We start from the raw sequence: 20,176 nt of genomic DNA, 5'->3' as shown, positions 1-20,176 counted from the left end.
ATGTCAGTGATGTGATGCTGTCTTCTATACCGTGATGGTCTATGGGCTTTGTTTTGTTGAGAGCATGCAGTGCTGAAAGGTGGGAGTAGGTTAGTAAATTATGAACAACCACAGTATAACTGTGTGACTCTTTTGGCTTCTGCAGAGGTAGCAATTTACCATCAAACAGTTACAGAAACAAGACAGCGACAGAGCCCTCCTCTCAGGAGCACAATTACATTCAAGCCCACACCTGTAAGCACTTACATACATCTGATTATGACTGATTATAATATAGTGCCCTAACATGTGATCTAAATGTCTGTGCAGGCAGATAAACAACCTATTGTGTATAGCTCCATATCTGAAATCATGTGCAACTGCTCGGCTGTGTTAGGTCTGGGAATTTTACTGTTGTTTCTAGGTTGGTTGCCTGTGAAAGAGACACAGAGTACATGGAGCGTGCATCCCTGACATCTGATCACATGTGCCAGGAACAACTTTTTAAACTTTTTTATTTTTTCCCCCCATACTTCAGCTGTTGGAGGTGATGGTGGGAGGAAGGCCAAATAAAGTAAAGGCTCATTTGTAAATTCCTAAGCGTTTTTGAGGGACCACCAGGGAGGAGAAGGCGCACGAGAGACCCTATGGGCATCCAGGTTACACCGGCGAAAGACCCGCCTCTTCAGCGACCCTACATTCACTGTAACACTTCAAAAGCCAACAAAGCATTGTGTTTCAATTCCAAATAACATTTTCTGTTTCAAAACAACTCTATTAACATCACATTTTATCAGAGTTTTCTCCCTTACCGACGCGCATTCTCCTGAAATGCCGCTGCGTAAAAATAGTAAGTCAGTTAACTGGATCCATTGACACAATAGCTCCTGTTCCACAAAGCTCCTCCCTACATGTGTGAGCGTGTGTGTGTGTGTGCGTCGGGTGGGTGACAGCTGGTCTCGCTGCGCTCCGCTCCAGTCTGGTAAGAAGCTTCATCTCCAAATAGGATGACCGTCGGCTTTTGTGGAAGTGACTGCGCGCAGCTCCGTAGCTTCCCGTTGGTTTCCGAGTGTTTAGTTGACCTGAGAGGAATCTAAGAACTGAAGCATCGCCTTTTCTCCGTCCCTCTCCAGTGTGGATTTCCGATGGATATTCCGATGTGAAGAGGTGTGATTTGAGCGCGGCATGTAACAAAAAAAAAGCGCAAGAGAAAAGTAGCGCTCGCATTGTTATTCCAGTACGAGCACTTTCTCAACTGATTTCAATACAAGGTCTAATGGATTACTAAAACCCAAAGATACACTTCGAGGCATATCCATTCATGAGCTGAAGGTAAGATTTCTTTGTTTTTCTTAAACTTTGCGCGCGTGTAGTCTCTGTACCAGTCTGTCTCCAGCACCAGCGGCTTAGATCCATGCAGCCAGGCGCAGGCGACAAGTGCACACAAGCTTCACGGCTCCTATTTTATTGACTCAACCCTCTTTTTTACGCATTTGGAAGACTTTGTGAAACTTGCAAACGTGTAGTTGTCATTTCCCATCGAGAATACGGTGGTTTGCTATAAGTGAAACAGAGACAGAGAGAATTCTCAGTCGTGCGTAATCCTTTTTTCTTTCTTGTTTACTCGTATGGAATAAAGACGCGCTGGTCTCCCAGGAGCCGTTCTGGATCACATCGATGTCAAAACTACTGAAAATAGGATCCTCATTTCAGAATCACACGGCACATTTGGGAAATTGGACAGTTAAAGGAACTTTTCAGACATCTACTGAATGGACAAGTGATGCATGGAGCTTTCTCTGTTTACAAAACCTCATATTTAATCAATTATCAATGCGTAATGACGTATGGATGCATTTAATTTGAAAAATGCGCAATACTACCACATTACAGTGAATCCTGTGAGTATTTTCCAAAGAATTCAATGGAAATGTTGCTTAAGAAAAAGGACAATTTCTATAATACTGCTACCCAAAGTACCATTGTTTTTTATTTATTTAATTTTTTTAATCATTTAATAAAGAGTGACTAAAATTATTTTAACATTTCCCGAATGAGTCACAGTTTTACCCTATTTGCTCATGCAGTCTCTCTCTCTAGGGTGTGTTCTGGGGTTTGAAGCCACCAGGAGGTGGTGGTGGTCGTGGTGGTGGTGAATGGGGGTCAAAATTGCTCACAGAGCTCAAAAAAGATCAATCAAATGTTTGCAATTTGGACCAGGTGTTCCAGCCTTCAGGAAAAAAGGTTTGTCATTATAAAAAATTTGCTACTGCAAATGAGTTTTTTTTACAAGCATGAAGAGAGCAAAGGCCTCACAAACCATTTTCAGCAACCCCACTGCCAACACCCACTGCATGGCTCCTCTACTCCTCTCACAATAACTAAAGAAAAATAACGGATCAGGAAACTCCGAATGTAAGTTATAGATTATGAAATCTGCCAAGGAGATGATCGAAACAACTATTTTTTTTTAGTAAATGACAGTTTCTTTAAACAAAATATGTTTTAAAAAGCTGAAAAAGACAAAGAAATGTATTTTTCCACTCCAACTTTGAAAGAAAAAGCAACTACACTAGTGTTTTCTTTTCCAAAGCTAAATGAATTGGTCCTCTTGTGCACGTTTTTACATCTGTTTGTAGGGAGGAATTTTAAGGACAAAACTGTGTAACTGACCACTTTTTCAGAAGCAGTTTGCCATTATTCTCTCTACAATACCCACCTTAAACCATTTGCGAGGACTAAGGCATTTTTTGAGATCTTTCAATGGATCTGAACCCCAAAGATTCATTAAGGCTACAAACCAGAGAGGGGGTTCATCCAATCACCACCCATCACAAGCTGACATCCTATGGGCCGATACAGTACAATTACCTTTGTGACAGCAGCCTGCCCCTTGTTCTCCTGGAGCAGCGGAACACAGAACTGCGACCTGACTTGATGCTTGTATTTGGAGCAATGCTCCGCGGAGCGTTTGATCTGCCGATCCCCTAACAGCAGCAATGGGAACGATAGTGTGTGTGACTGATGAGAATTTGTCACACTGTGTGTGTATGCATGTGCATGTGCGAGGGACAGAGAGAATTCATATTTACCTTTGCCATTTAACGACACATGCAGATGCAGTCTGAATAATTGATAAATGGCTTTGCTGCTGTTCAAATGAATTGGCCCTCTATTTTAAACAATGAGACCATCCGAATGCTGTTAACCACTGCTCCTCATTCAGTCAGTGTCAATACCCAGCATTCAGCGCTGTGTATTTATGCATAATTTATAAAAGCCATGTTTAATTGATGCATGTCCCTGGTGTGTGGGTTGTTTTTGAGACAATTATAGTACAAAAAACATCAAACGCTTCTCACTCATCTGTCTGTGATTTATTGATGTTTAACCCGTTTTCCAGTTTCCGTACCTCTCTAAATTGCTGCTTCTTCAGTTATGCTGCCTTAATGCAAAATGACAAACCTCTTCTTAAGGCAAAATATGATAGTCGTGACTCTTTATGTAGGATTTAGTACATGTTCGTGGTGTAGAAATACAGGTTAGCCTATCAGAAACTTAACTTTCCCGTAGAGGCGTTAGCTCATTTGTTTGGATTAGCTTTGTTTCATTTGGCAGAGATTTTTTTTTCTCTTTCAAAAACACTTCAGAAAGTGAAAAAAGAAACAGGAAGGTATTCTAACCTACTTTCAACCATGACGCAACTCCCCCTCTGTACAAACATTTTTCCATTTAACCTTCTGCTGCTCCATCTCATTCATTTAATGCAACTATGAGTTCTATTGGCCTCTAATGCTGAGGTAATATTTTGATGAATGCTTTTCATTTATATAAAGGTAATATTAATATTAGGAAGATGAGATAAGACCAGAGAGTGGTGGGTATTGAGTTTTCCTCTGCTCCATCCTCTTCCAGTGATGGAGGATGAATGAAAATCTTGTCATGATGGAAGACACATATAAAATCATTTAAGATTAAAGTGCGTTTCTGAGTATTTCTTTCTTCAAATTGTGATGGATCAGGAGCAGATGAAAACCTGCAGTTTGAAAAAGCTTGAGTTTGTGACGCAGCAATTGCCATGGACGGACTAAAGTCCAATGCTGATGCACTTGGAGACAAATAGATCCATTAGCGTCTTCGTTTTCCTCATCTGAGCTACTGTCTAGCTCAAAACTGTACAGCTTACACTAAAAAAAGTGGATCAATTAAAACATTTGCTGCATTTAAATGTTTAGTTTTCATCAAATTAAAGTTTTGGGTAACACTTTATAATAATATTCCTTAACAATCTTTATTAACACATTAACAAACATTATAAATGTGTTTATAGGGTGTTAGTAAGACTCTTATTACCACGATAAGCTAAATAAGGTTTATTAACATACTTAGTAAGATTCATTAACATCTAAAGTGAGACCATTGTCTACGAAGGCGATAATAATAAACTTACAAGCTTAGCAAATGTCAATATTATATTAGGGCTGCCACGATTAGTCGACTAATCGACGACTAATCGACTATTAAAATAGTCGACGACTAATTTAATAGTCGATTAGTCGTTACTTTATATTAAATGGAGTCAGTGTAGTAAAGTTGAAAGTTATAATGGTGTTATGCTAGCTTATTGGACTATTTTGGCATTTATTAAGGTTTTTTTAGGCTATTTTGGAGTTTTTATTTCAGCTACATGCTAGCTTTCTTTGCTAACTTATGCTTTTTTTAGGCTAATTTGTCCTTTAACTCATATTTTAGTTGGCTATCAGCATCTTCAGCCATCGTCACTAGCATCTTTTGCGGCCAAATTCAGCTTACATTTCATCTATAATGATGCTAGTGTGAATATATATAGTTTTTAGTTAGTTTAAAGTGAATGATAGTTAAGATTTGTGTTTTACATCAACTTTGTGCATGACCCGATTAGTCGACTAATCGGAAAAAATAATCGGTGATTAGTTGACTATTAAAATAATCGTTTGTGGCAGCCCTATATTATATTGAGTTTTTTGCAGCCCTGCATCTAAAGTGTTACCAAATTTTGTGTTGATGATTCAATCAATTCAAAAATGTAATTTAATAAAACTAATATTAACATACCTTTTGCTAATTGATCCAATGTTTCGTTTTTACAGAGTAGCTCGGATATTAAACACTGTTTTTTTTGCTATGCTAACGCTAGCCTGAGCTTGTGAGGGGCCTTAAGCTAACGGGAGATAGTGTAAACAAAGGGGAAATTAGCCAATGCTAACTTCTGCGTGAATTTCTAATGAACTCCTGCCGTGTTGTAGAAAATATGTCTTAAAAGAATAACACTGCATAATCATAATTAAAATAGCACTGCAAACACTAGGAAAAGCATATAGTTGGAGTGTGACTTTAAATTGAGCCTTTTTGCTTACCGTCCATAGACAGTGGCAGCTATCTATTATGAGGCAGAAGAGTTCAGCCTGTTGTATCCACAGCATGGCTCATTGAGAATGTAATCAGTCTTTAATCACTTGCTTTGGCTTGTTGTTCCTGTTCCTCCAAACACACAAACACAAGCATGGAAATCCAGTGCCGTTTTTTCCCATGTTTCCAAGTGTTTCTCTTCTTTCCTGCTCAGCCTTAACCCTTATGAGCCCATGAAATGACTGTTTATTAAATCAGTCTTTCATGTCTTCAACTCTCTTCATTCTTAATAGATTAGCATAATTGATTTAGTTTTTTTTTTTTTTTTTTTTTTTTTTTAGCTGTTTGCCAGAAAAACCCACGGCATTAGGAACCAAGCAAGCGCTTGTTGATTCTTGGCAAGCCTTTGTTGTTAGAAATTAAGTGAATTAAAAAGTGGTAGCCAGGACATCACTACTGCAGGAATGGACAATGGGATGGAAAAGCAGTTTTTATTTTTGCACACTGAACAAACAATCAGATTATATACTGCAGTTGAAGTCCTTTATTTTTTTTCCATTTAATGCAACATTAGCATGTGGTAATACCTTTGTCACAGCTCACTTTGGTGGCCCGTCATTACTCAAATGGAAAGCAAATGCATTTGAGGGGATAATCCAAAGGCAGCAGGGCTTTGTGAAAGTGCCTGAGAAATGGATGAATGACTGGCCTTAAAAAGACCCCGTTTTTGCACACCACATCAGACGACGTAAATCACAGCGCACTGTGTTAAAATATGATGTCCCAGTTCTCCGTCCTGCTGTTGCTTTGCTTTTTCAGGTGCAGACTTGAGCTGTGAGTCACAGGAACAGGCGCTTTTGTGCGGGGACTCACGAGGACCAGATCCGCTTCAGTGTCTGTGGTTATTTTTTGTTTGTTGGCGCGAGGACGAACGCGCTGTTGATGTTTAGCGTCAAACTGCCGCCGTGACATTTGGCTCTTAAGCCATGACACTGCTGATAATGTCAGACCTCTTCCTTTTTTTTCCTTCGTGTACGGTACCACAAAAGCATGGAGGGTGGCTAATGGTGGGGGAGGAAAGAGTGTGTGTGAAGTCACTGTGTGTTCTTTCTGCGACGATGTGTGCGTGTTTGTGTGGCGTTGTTTGAGTGCATCTGTCCCTCCTCCCAGGCCCCAGCGATTGGCACTGCATCTCTCATCTATTAATCATAGAGAGAGCTTGCTCTCTCATTCTGTTGCCATAGTTTCAGGACCTGAGACTGTGTTGGGGTGCCTCGCTGGTTACAGTGAGGAATAGTGAAGGGAGGCATAGGTGGAAAGGAAAAAGAAATGAGGGAAACTGTGGAGGAACTGCAGAGACGAGGAGGGAAATGCTTTGAAGAAGTGTTGGGAGCAGTTAAGTAGAGGAAAGAGGGAATGACAGAGAAAAGGCAGCCTAACACACTGTGCAGGTTCTCATACGGAGGATTTGAGTGATTCAAGAACCAAAATGGATTCCATTTTTATCTCAGCGTTGAATCTTGTATCTCCTCCTGAGAGTGCATCTTATCAATTTTTCCCTCACACACAAGTGTGTGAACTATTTCCATTTTCCTGCTCTTTGCTTCCTAAAGAGAGGAGAAGAATATTTTCTCAGTGGGTATCGTTTTGAGACACAGGTTTGGTGCATCTCAGGTTTTCACAGTACATTGAATTGCTGTTATTTACATTAAAATTGAAATGTTTTCTGAAATGGAAGATGGGCTCAGGCCTCCTGTTTCATGCTCGGTTGGAGAGTTTGATAGTAATCCATGGTGAATTAGGCATTACTGTATTGCTATTCATTGATAGATTACAAGATCTAAAGAAAATCCTGCATCTCTTGACTTGTTTTCTTCACACTCAGATTTTTTTGGAAAATTAAGCAGAGAAATGCTTCTTGTTATGGCTGCAGACTTGGTACCTCCCCTATGACCTCATAATCTCATTTGGGTCTTTCAATGGCCAACCCTGCACTAATGTGGTGGTTGTATTATCGCCTTGTCTCTTCACATCATGCCCAGCCTGTAAGTATTTCCAGCGGGAGCTCTCGCAGTGCCGTAATCATGGCCTCCTCAGTAGACACAGCCACCTTTCACTCAATTGAGAGTACACAAAGAGACTCACTCAAACACACATCCAAGACATATTTAAGTGCACTCAAATTCGAGCAGGAGGGCACTTTCTTTCATGTCAGTAAGATTAAAGAGGAATAAGAAAGCTTGTCATTTTTACTGGGATGCGTGCAGTGGGCGCCAGTGGGCAGAAACCAAAGAATTACCTGATTGTGGAGTACACAGTGTAATTCTCCCCTCTCCGTGCGTGGACTTTCTGCAGGGGAATTGCCGTTATGAGACGGGGGGACAAAGGGAAAAGTGAGAGGGTGCGTTTGTGCTCTCCGCTGATGGACATGAAGTGCTTTTGTGCCTTTGAAGTGATGGGATTGCGGGTGACATCATGGGGGCAGCATTCTCAGGTGCAGCAGGTGAATTAATCCAGGTGGAGGATGGGGGTAATGGTGCATGTGTGTGTGTGTGTCCAAAATCTGCAATGCTCTTGAGGATCTGTGGAAGCAGGAATGCTTGTGTGTGGGGTGTGTGTCAATCATCAAAGCGGAGGAAAGCCTGTGTGTGTAAGGTGATCTGTATGCTCATGAAGGAGCAGCAGTCATCTGCTCCCAGAGGCTATGAGCTTCACTGAATGTGGAAGAAGCAGCTTCTTCTCCTAAGCCTTGCTGCTGGTTTCAATCTCGAAGCCAAAAGAGGCCAGACAGATTTATGACCCAGTTTCTACATTTTCTCCACAGCCAAGTTTCTATTATCTTTCTGGGGGATAAAGTGTCAGATAATCTAATATTGCTTACTACATCATGATGGAGACGTCTATGAGCTGCCCTTAAGGATGGCTGGGCTAGCTTTGCTCAAACACAGACCGACTGATATCCTGGAGACAAAGGACGATTATTGAAGCAGGCATCTTCTGACACTAATGATGATCATTTTTGTAATTGGACCAAGGTGAATATTGATTATTTCAATTTAACCTAATGCTTTAAAATCATCATCTTTTGTGAAAGTGTTCCCAGTGGTCTTCTAATTATGCTTATGTCATTTTTCTAGGAAATACTTTCTGCAGAGCGGCAGAAATTCCTTAGAAATTCAAATTTCTGAGTTTTTTTTTAAATTATTTATTAAATCGTTATTTAACCAGGGAAGTCCTATTTTGATTAAAAATATTTGTTTGTAAAGAAACCCCGTGGGGGAAGAAGGAGTCACTAATACACAAAAAGGCTGTTGGCGTGGAGTAAGCCTTCCCTCATTACCCATCATCTATCTGTTTAGACTCTCTACTGCTAGCTTACTGCCACTCTCAACCCCAACCTAACATTATTGGTGCAACACAAATTGAGAGTAATATCGAAGCTACCCAGCTTTCAACCAGATGTCATCTCGGATGAGGAAAATGAAGACGTACATGGATCTATTTGTCTGCAAGTGGAGGCATCAGAATGGACTGGAGCAGGAAACGACTGGCATTTTTTATGTGCTTCTGATTTATCACAATTTGAATAAAGAAATACTCAAGAATTCCATTTTGATCCTAATTTTCTATAAATATGTGAGAAAAAAGGCCACTAGAACATGTTAAAAAAACCAAAAACAAAATTTTTATTGGAGTGGGTTTTTAAAAGCACATAAACACCAACTTTAACAGCAAAATGATTACGTGGTAACATTTCCAAGCATGCACACAATGCTAAGTTTAATTCAAAGAGGAAGCAAAAAAATAAAAAATAAAGAGTATGCATGCTTCACTTGGTTTTGCCCCAGTCCTTGTTAAGAAATTCTCCCGGTCACAGTGGCTGGCAGACTACAAGTGATTCCCCGGAGGGTCCTCTATTTCACAATCCAATCAGGCAGAACTCTGAACAATATTACTTCTGTGTGTGTGTGTACATTTATTACAAAGCTAATGAACAAATTGCAGCCATGTGGCATGGTCTGGTGGCGCGGCTGTTGAAAAACGGAACGCACACATGCATACACGCACCCCGGTCCCCAGCCGCTGCCTTCCTTCTTTTTTTTTTTTTTTTTTCCACAAAGCACACACACACTCATACACATACGCCCAACCACAAGGCTCCCAGTGTTCCTGGCCTGTCTGTCCATCAGCTCATGCAGAGCGCTGGGCTGGGAGTGCTTATCATCACTCTGCTGAGTGGAGGCCTCACAAAGGCCCACTCACATCACACATGCGCACACACACACACACATGTATGCATGCTCACAGTCCAGTCAGCGCAGGGACACTGCTCACAGTAGCTGATTAAATGTATGAATGTGTGGGGTGACAGCAGTCTGAGCTGACTCTGAGGAAGAAAGCCTTATATGCTAATGAGGAGGCATTTTATATGGAAACAAGTACATTAAAATACTTGGAATGTACTTCCTGACAAACTCTGTGGAAGACTTGAAGCTTTCATCTGTATGAACTCATTTCTATACACTAATCATAAAGACAGAGATAAAGAAAAGGTTAAGACACAAGCATTAGTATTCGGTAGTTATAGTGTAATGAGCACGAAGAAACCACAAAACTTTATGAACTCGCCTCCATAGATCAATTAAATTATATTTTTGCTACTCAACTTTTTGAAAATAAGTAAGAAAACAACTTTTTTAAAGATCCACTTAAAGGAAAATGGTGTTTTTAAGGAATTCTTGTGACATTTCTCTCATGATTGAGGACATATGTAAAAAAAAGTAAGCTTAAAAAATTTTATTTCTTTGTTTATTTAAATCATCGTAAATCAGGAGCAGAAAAAAGAAAAATCTGGTGACGTAGGAGCTCAATTTCAATGCAGCTGGTATCTGGCTCAGAACTGTACTGCTGGCTAGTTCTGATATTGTTTGCCTCTTTTTGTATTGATAATGTTTTTACGGGCTGTAAGCTAGCAGGAGACCGTGTAAAAAGAAGGATGATGGGAAATGGGGGTGGGGTTACTCTGTGAGAACTCCTAACTCAGAGGGGTCTGCAGAAACTAAGTTCTAGAAACCACAGATTTTTTTATTTTGGCTAAAACGACTACTGGGAACAAAGATGATCGGAGTGGAACTTTAAATTTTCTACCAGTCTGATATTTCTTTGAATTGAATTCACATTAAACAAAATTAGAATAAAATTTACTGAGGGAATCTCTTGAAAGGATATAACTAGCAAGTCACTTACATGTTCTGACAGGCGTGCAGGGACTGAGTAGGTTAAAGCCACAGAGAAATGTCCGGCCTCACAGAGTTAACTAAGATATTTAATAAGACATGCAGAGCCTGTCTAAGAGGGAGAACACAGCTTTGAATCCCACAGCTAAGAGAAATTAATTTTGTTTTCAAAATTTGGTGACAAGGAAATAATTTACTTTGCTTTATCCGTCCCACTTTAATTGGGACAAAAGGTGCTCTGTATGTGGGCAGGTAATCAGGCGAGCAGGTTGATAGGTAAGAAGACAGACAAGCTGAGAGGCAGGAAGAATGGAGCAGTGCCCCGCATGATAATGCATTTGTTCACAGTGACTCTGATCGCGTTCCCAGCATGCTTGGGTTGATTCATTCATCTCAGCCTACTGGGGGCCTTTTTTTCTGTTATTTGTTAAAAAGCCTCGCTGCTTTCCTAAACCTACTTAGTTTTGCTCACTGAATTATTCAGGCCTTCTTGTAGATTTCTAAATGTGTGCCTTGTTTATGTGGAGAGTAGAAACTGAGGAATCTACCATAAAAAAGGCTTTTAACTGTTGGTCTGTTTGGTTAGCTTTAACCATGGTGCGGACACACGCTGTCTTCTCATCTTATTTAACGACTCTCATAAAATTCCGAGCCGTGTTTACTCTGTATCCCTGTTTAATTTCATTCCAATAATACCACAAATAGTGTTTATTGATTGTAGAATTACAGAGGAATAAAACCCCTGATTATTAAATTGAATTTGGAATCTGAGTGAGGAAGCCTGGCTGTAGGCCCATCTCCTCTGAAGGCAGTTTAATGAGTCAAAACTGCTCAGACATCATCACAGCACATTAGGCTTGTCATTCGGACGTGTCTGTTTTCCCACCATCAAATCCTGTTTGCACAAAGGCTTTAAAACCACTGCCCTACGCCGTCCAACAGGTAGGAAAAGTAGAGGAGAGCCAATCCATTAGTCACCCGTCTCAATTTCTCCCTTCCTGCTCGTCGTTCCCTTCTCTGAGGCTTTGTGTCATCCTGAAGCGCAGCTCAGCTACCTCTGCGTGTATGAGATCCACTCGTCTGGTAACCAGATAAGAACACTGTGTTGGATGTGAAGCTCTCCAAGCCTGTTAATCATTTACATGTCACCGTTTTATTCTGACACCCTATATCTCTTTTTACAACACAGCACTACTCATTTTAATTAGCCAAGCAAGTTCATCCATTTATTAAAAGGCTGTCTCAACTTTTTAAAGATCCACTCCAATGAAAATGGCGTTCTCAACATGTTCTTGTGGTATTATTCTCACATTGGAGGACGTATATAAGGAAAATTAAGATTAAAATTGCATTTCTGAGTATTTCTTTATTCAAATCGTTGCAGGAGCAGATGAAAAATGGAAAAAGCTTGTAGCTGTGATGTAAGAGCTACAATCGGCAGGTCACAAATTTCCTGCTCCGCCCCATCCCGACAACATCCACTTACAAACAAATATACGAATGCATTTCCTCATCTGAACTGGCATCTGACTCAAAACTGTACGGCTGAATAGCTCCAACATTCCTCGCCTTTTTTGTTTCACCTATCATGTTTTGTTAGGGTTGTGAGGGGCTGTAAGCTAGCAGTAGAGTGTAAACAAATGGATGATGGGAAATGAGGGACCAACAGTCCTGCCCACATCTCACAGGCAGATTTCTGATGATCTGCTGCCACTCTGCAGAAACTATGTCTTAAAAAATGACAGTTTTTTTTTTTTTAATTTAGGATAAAAATCATTTCTAAAAGACCACTGGGAGTGCTTTTAAAAAGCTCTTAGAGTGAAACTTAACTGATTTTAATATTGAATAAAGGTTAAAATAAATGATGTTCCATTCTTTTTGCTGCAGAACCATCGTGAGTTTACACTGCAAAATTACAGTACATTACATCAGCAAATACCACAACAAAGACATCAAGTAGCAAGCGAAAGAGGTGGGATAACTGTTTGGAGGTTCAGCTCTGACCTAGATAAGGCCAGGAGTTTGGAGCATTAAGCTGATCCTGCGGTGTAGGCCTATTGTTGTCATTCAGCCTGTAACTCGCTTTGATCTTCATCTTCCCTGTATGCTGGGCTGAACTTGCTTTTCTGTTCAGCCCAGAGAGGTGCAGTCATCTTGGTCCAGCCAAATTCCCCTAAGAAAACTGGTTGATTGTGGCAGACTCTGTGTAGAACAAAAAAAGCCTTTCATGGAGCTGGCTGATAAGATGGGACACGGTGGTGCGCCGAGTCTGGCGCCACTGCAGCAGTCATTTGTTTCACACATTAACAGGTGAAGGACTTTGCGAGCGTGTTGGTCTTTGCATGAGCGCTTTGTGCAATTCTTGGTGACTCAGAATGCCGTAAATGAACAGTCACAGTGAAAACAAAAGACAAAAGATGTCTGGTTGACACGGAAAAGAATGAGGACGTGGTCGTCAGCAGCAGATCTTTTTACAGTCTTTACAAACATCCACCTGTCTTCACACCTCAACATGCCTTGTTGCACAAATGCTTGATTTTAAAAAAGAGCAAAAAGCCTGTGACAAACCAGCAGTGAAAAATCGGACCTTATTTACTCGTATCTATTGATTCATGCGCATGTTTACCAAAACTTTTGATCTATTTTAAGAGCATTTCTGGTGGTCTTTTAATTATGATTATGCAGTTTTCAGCCCAAATAAAAAAAATCTGGAGCCATATTCTGGGACATAGTGTCTGCAGAGTGACAGGAGTTCATTAGAAATTCACCTCTGAGTTGTGGGTGGGACTCTAGCCAGGGAATGAACAAGTTCCCTTACCGTCATCTATCTGTTTAGACACTCTCAGGCTAGCTTACTGCCCCTCAAACCTCTAACCTAACATTAGCGGTGAAATATTGAAGCTGTCCAGCCGTACAGTTTTGAGACAAAAGCTTGTGACAAACAAGCAGTAAAAAAAATCTAGCAAGGATTTGACCTTTTTTAACCCATCTATTGCTTCTTGTTCATGTTCACCAAAACTTCGCCAACTCTAATCGTCTTTTGTAAAAGCATTCCCAGTGGTCTTTTCTTTAGGATGTTTTTTAGCCAAAATCAAAAAACTTTTTTCAAGGACATAGTGTCTGCAGAGATCATCAGGACTTCATCTCTTCATGTCTGGGAAAGTTGTTACAGAGCAACCCCGCCCCCGTTTCCCATCACCCATCTGTTCATGTGCTCTCCTATAGCTTACTTGTACTTCCAACCTAACAGCAGCGGTGCAATATTGAAGCTATTCAGCTGTACAGTTTTGATCGGATGAGAAAAATGAAGATCTTGTTGTCTACAGTACAGGTGGACTTATGGTCCACCTTTTGTAGCTTTTACATCACTCCTATAAGGTTTTTCAAACATAATTTTCCGCCTGCTCCTGATTCAGAATGATTTCAATAAAGAAATACTCAGAAACACAATTTTAACCTTATATTTCTTTATATAAATGTCCTCCATCATGAGAAAAATGCTACAGAACATGTTAAAAAACACCAGAATCATTGACTCATTAATGCTCCGTCTTACAATTCAGCTCTAGGTTTCATGTCACTTTACACTTGCATCAGAGTCTCGTGTATATGAATTGAAAGCAGTGGCTATATGGCTATAATTACCTGCTGAGGACCAAACTGTAATAAGCTGTGACTTTCTGTTTCACTGCCTGTCCCACCCTGGGGGGAGTCGGATAGTTCCTCCCTCATCACAGTGATTTTCATGCTTGTAACACTGGGCTAATTACTACAGTAAATAGTGCCTGGGCTGTGACAGCATCAACTAAATGGAAAGGATAAGCTTACAGGAGATGCTTTAATTAATTAATTGCTATTTGGAATCCCGTATTGGAGTTAGCGTGACGCCACAGACAGCTGGTTGCTATTTTTACGCCTTTTTTTTTGTCTGAGTGGCTGTGGACTAGTTTCTGCAGTGCAGCCTGTGGATAAGATGTAGTGGCCTTGCTTTAGTTAATTTAGGTGGCAATAAATAAATTGAAAGTGCCTGTCTTCACTGACTGGATCATTTTTCATCTGCTTTTTTTTCTTTTTAATCCCTTGTTCTACCATATTAAGATTAAAGTAAGATTGTGGTTGGGGGAGATATTGATTTTAGTGGCTAGAATGTTAGCTGATTCTCAAGAGCTTTTTATAGCCATTTGGAATGGTAATTCATTCCCTTGGATGCGTTGTGTTACATCTAAGGAGGTCGCAGAAGCTGATGGTGAGATTGTGATCAATAGAAGCATTAATGCTCTCTTCTCCTCTCTTTCTCCCTTGCTTTCAAAGACCACTGGTGTCTTCCTCTTTTAGGGAAAAAAAGCGCTCCTGTCATGAGTTCAGCTCATGGTTCCGATCTGCATGAATCATATGATGTGGTCATAAGAGCGCGGCCGAAAAACCGTGCTGGGAAGTCATAGGAGCAGTTTGCTGACTACAGTGAGCCTGCCATATGGTTCGCGTAAACAGAGCTAAGGGAGACATTATTCACTGTGGGGTTTAATGCAAAAGGGAGGGAGTGATTAGGAAAGAGGTTTTAGTTACCCTTTTAACTGATAGCTATCTCTCAAAAAGAGAGGCGCACCTGTACTGCAGCCATTTGACAGAGAACAAATAGTGGATTTTATTACCTTGCAGTTGATGGAACTTTATCCAGCTCCAAGGGGTTTTATGGTTGTGCATAATGGACAATTATGTGTATGAGATAAAAAGCTGCTGGCAGAAGTTCCGAAGATTGAACGCATTCCAGATGTATTAAATCAAACCAAAGTCAAGTATTTCTATAGTGTACCTTTGTGGACAAAACCACTTAGAAGCACAACGTTTCCTGAGTTTGAAGACATCCTATGGGTTTTGTATGGACTGGTGTTAGGGATTTGGGCTGAATTCTGTGTATCAAGTATCGGTGAGTCGGACATGTGCTAGGAGTCAGATGACTTTGTGGTCAGATGAAGATCTGATCCGTGAGAAGCCGGATTTCTGACTCAGGTCTTCTTTGTTTTGCAGGCGTCGGATACCTGCTGGACAACATGGCTTAATGAGGGGTCAGCTGGGATCTATGGACAAGGACTGAAGTCATTAATGATTTACAATTTGGTAGGTGACCCACTCAAATGTAATCGCTGAATTTCTACTTTAATTTGTTGAGGCCGTCCAGTCATTGTCATTGGAAAATGCTAAAAAGAAATGTGTTGGATTGGTCTAATGCAGTTTGGTAAAACAAGTTTTGCTACAATTTTCAGCAAAATATAAAACTTTTTAGCAAAATCAGCTTTCATTTTCAATGTTTAGAGAAAAAGAAACTGATAATGTTGAGTCACGCTTTTTCTAGTTTGGTGAATTCCCCCTTTTGTGATATTAAAACAAAGGTTTGGTTTGATTCACTAAGTGAGACTTAGAGCTATGTCAAGTCGGATTGTTTTCCCACACGTTTCACAGGCCAAGGATGAAAGCATGAGCAACAGTTGTTCACAAAGAGCCAGTTGAACAAACATCCTCCACCAAATAGATCAAATGTAAAGATATGACAAACAAACTTAAGTTAGGCGCCTGATGAAATCATGCGATACTTCCTCCTTTTGTGCTTTAAGTTGTAAGGTTGTTCTTCAATGTATAAGGATAGAAGTCAGGAAGTTACAGGAAGTTAAGTTTTAGATTTTGAGTATTACAGTCATGAATTTGTTTTGGCCAAGTTAGACCAGTGAACGTGCAATATTCTATGTCTCTCACTGTTATCCTGTGTACTTGCACAAATCTTGTTTTGTATTTTATATATTTTTTTGTATATATACTTCTAGATCCTGTTACTGTATTTGTACAGTAATTCATCTTCCTTTCCTAAATCTAAACTGTGACTCTCAAAGCTTTGGACAAGAATTCCAATATGTTTCAATGTAATCCAATGTATAGAAGGCAAATAAAAACCATTGAACCTTGAACTTGGTGACTATTAAAGACTTCTAAGGAAATTTACAATAGAAAACTGTGTTAACTTACCATCCCAGACTTGCTCTTTTCTTAAACTACTGAAAAGAGTTGAAAAGATGGTTTGAGAAAAAACTAGAAATGCGTTCTTGTAGGCAACATTACAAGAACAAGAATAAAGGACATTTTGCACTTTATGTGAAGTTTGAACTTCATAAAAGTCCTTCAAGGGCTCTTCAACAAAATGCCATTGGTGCTGCATCAGACAGCACTGGGCAACTGCTGAGATGTGAGAGGAAGAATTGCTAGTTTGAAGCAGAAAAATAAAAAAGATTTTCCACAGATTTTAACAGATTTTGTTCGATAGATAAGGAAAGACGTGCACCACGATGATTTATCAAATTTGAAGAACCAACAATCGTCATTTTGTTCTTGACTACAAAAAATGATTTATTTTCCCTTTTTGTGGAGTAATAATTTTAAAATTAGTTGTTTAAACTGTATTCACACTGGCCTTGTTAATCTATATGCAAGATTTTTTTCCGCATTCCAGTTTCGACAAAAATTTTCAGGTTCTACTTATAAAATGGGCATCCATTGAACATGGGTTGAAAGTTTCTTGAATCAGGATCTCGGACTTGGAAGTGACATTTGACAAGTATCTACTGTTTGAAAATGAATCATGGAGGAGGAACTAATAATTGTGGCTTCCGCCAGAATTCTTTGACACCAAGTGTTGCATATATCAGAATAGAGCTGTGAAAGAAAAAGCCTGGAGCAAGATTTGTGATACTTCCACCTCTTTGACATTTACCATCAAGCCTTTTCCAAATGAAGGGGGTAGGTCCCGGACGAGCCCCCAATTTGTGTTACACCCTTGTCTTGGGGCTTGCACAGAATGTAGCATAAAGGTAGAAAAAAATAAATGAAATATATACCAACGACTGAAAAACTGAAGTATTTTTGAGAAGAAGCTATGCATGCAGATATGAGTAATGCTGTGAACATATCTCCAGTAGCTGACCTCTCAGCAACACAGCAGGGTGTCGATGTAGTTCAAAGTGTATTCGTGTTTTCTCAGTAAAAATCTCTGCACATCAAAGTTTTTGCTTGATGCTTCTTTTTTCTCTCTCTCTGTGGCAATGCCCACCCATGCTGTGAGCTTGTGCACACATGCCTAGAAATGTGAGTGTCTGTGCTGATAGGTTGACCTCTCATGAAGCGAACCTCGCAAGGCTGGGAAAGCAGATCAGGAAGCAGCCCAGCAAACCCTTTCCTTATAACACATTAATAGCATAGGGCAGCCTGAGGCCAAAGAGGGTCTCTCAAGGTAGTCCACTGCGCTTTAGGAAGTGGGTCGTTGATATGGTAATAGCTGCTGAAGCAGGTTCCCTCAAAGCCCATTTGTTTTACTGAAGTTGTATTCACTCGCTGAAGGTGCCTGGATGGAATGTGACAGGCTGCACTGCTGTTAGGTTACTGTAGCTTAATTGACCCTGAGAACGCTGAGTGAAGGTGGGAGGAGGGCTGAAGGGAGTGGAGAAAGAAATGAGGTTGGAAGAAACATCCTTCGCAGCAGGGGGCAAAACTATAAAAGAAAACACACAGAGACATAAAAAAGGGAGAATGCTTAACTTTTTCCACTCTGTGGGACTCTCTCTATAGTCTTCTTGATGATTACTCTCCACAATGAGGTGGAGGTTCCTCTAAAGTTCCTCTGCTAATGAGCTGGGTTGTCAGGAATCATCACTGTTGTAATTATTTACTCCATTCCTATTTAAGGTTGCATTTTTTGTTTTCCTGTTTACTTAATGTTAATGCGCTGAGTTATTTTATGGGTCAAGGAACTGCTGAGTCTTTTCTTCTCAAGCCTCCTCCAGATAACATTAAAAAACATGTTGTGACTAGATATCCTTTTTTCTTTTTTCATTGTTTGCAAAATCTCTATTTTTTTTCACTTTTATGTTTTGATGTTCTATATATAGTCAGGTAGAAAGAACTTCAGCATCCTCCTGGGACTTCTTGGTTCAGAGAAGACAATCAATAATGCCAAAGAGAAGAATGCGGCAATGAATAAAACACTGCTTTAAATTCAGAAATGGTGTTTTGAGGATAAATAGATGCACTGATGCAGGGAAGAACCTAAACTTTCACCTTCGTGAAGGCTTTTTCAAAATAATCTGTAAAAAAATATATTTTTTTAAATAATAAAATGTTCCAGCCAATGCACAAAACCGTTCAAATTCTGGATAAGATTTGTTAAATATCTCCTGACAGCTGTTTGCTTAAAAGATGCACACTCAGTGATAATCAGTGCTAACTAACCACTTCTGTAACCATATTTACAACTGTTTGTGTTCATTGTCTTGTCATTCAACAAGCATCAATGAGCGATGATGTTACCCGTCAGTCAAATTCTGCTGAAAAACCAGATCATTTTTCAAAAGAGATAATGTCATGTGCTTCAGAAAGAAATTACCTGTCAGACCAGACGAAGGAAACAATATGAGGAACGATATTGTTTTATCTGCCGCATTATTTCTTTCCGTTAAAAACACAAGTGATAATTCTTTATCGGTCAAAGGTTTTGAGGTGATTTCTTCTTGTGGAGCAGAAAGTTTTAAGTGGACAGTGATGTATGCGTGTGTCTGTGTGGGCAGGTTTGTGAGTGTTTGACTGGCTGACATTCCCCAGAAGCCATTACTTGTTTGCTCTAAACTGACAGATTTGATGGATGACACCGGCGTGCCACACGCTTGAGCCATCTCAATACACATCCCCTGGACTTTTTCTTTCTTTTTTTGTGCCACCTTACACCCTGATATCTTCACAAGATCAGGAGTTCACATCAGTCTAGCAAGGCGGCAGGTAGAGACAGGATGAGCCATCTCCCAGTTTTCTGTCCCCTCAGTCTGAAATCCCTTTGCACCTTCTGACAGGGCTTGAGTTAATACAAAAGAATGACACAGAAGTAGACCTCACTATTATTTTGGTTAAAGATGTGCTGCAATTGGAGAAGCTATTTTAAGGCCCCAGCTGCTGCTTTCCCTTGTATGTTCTATATCTCTCAGCGGGACCTGAGAGTCATTGATCTATTGCCGAGCAGCACCTCGTCCTCACACACACACACCTCCACAGCACTGAAAAGGCAAAAAACCATCAGGACCCTGCAGGCTTCACCTTAAGATGGCATACCATCTCTATCACAAGATAAAAAAAAGATGCTCCAATGAAAGAAGATCATTTAGAAATGCTTTTAGTGACACCTGGCAGCGGGCTGACCTACATCAGAGGTGTTTGCTTTCTATCAGGAATGGACAGACGGCGAGCTGTAGTTCATGGATTACAAACCCGGAGACCCGGCGCCCTTTCGTAACATTTTGGAATTGAAAAGTTTTACTCAGGTATGTGGAGTGAAACAAAGATAAAAGGCTACCGCTACCCGACACTCCAGTCAAGCATTAAATAGCTTGTTGGAGTTGTATTTAGATGATGAACAAAAAGCTCTCTTAGAGAGAGGATCATTTTTTAAAATGGTTCCTTGCAATGCTGCATATGGGAGGGCAGATTTTTTCCTTTTAAAGACCCACGCCAATGAAAATTGTTTTTTGGGTGTTTTTTAGCAT

At 40.1% G+C, this 20,176-nt stretch overlaps 1 protein-coding gene across 5 annotated transcripts in view; it reads left to right on the top strand.

The window, feature by feature from the left end:
* Positions 1-393: 393 nt before the first annotated feature.
* Positions 394-20,176, top strand: part of sema6a (sema domain, transmembrane domain (TM), and cytoplasmic domain, (semaphorin) 6A) — a 122,731-nt gene continuing 102,948 nt past the window's right edge. For 2 of the 5 annotated variants that reach the window (XM_024275276.2, XM_024275274.2), the window contains exons 1-2: positions 398-1,311; positions 15,633-15,722. The gene's annotated coding sequence lies outside the window, so the exon portion shown is untranslated. Of the gene's footprint in view, positions 1,312-15,632; positions 15,723-20,176 lie in introns of all 5 variants that reach the window. The other 3 variants (XM_024275272.2, XM_024275273.2, XM_036213442.1) reach the window with 3 other exon arrangements.

This window comes from Oryzias melastigma, linkage group LG9 (genome assembly GCF_002922805.2).
Source record: "Oryzias melastigma strain HK-1 linkage group LG9, ASM292280v2, whole genome shotgun sequence".
Taxonomy (NCBI): domain Eukaryota; kingdom Metazoa; phylum Chordata; class Actinopteri; order Beloniformes; family Adrianichthyidae; genus Oryzias; species Oryzias melastigma.
The sequence above is the reverse complement of the archived record's forward strand: the minus strand, read 5'-3'. Positions and strand labels throughout refer to the sequence as shown.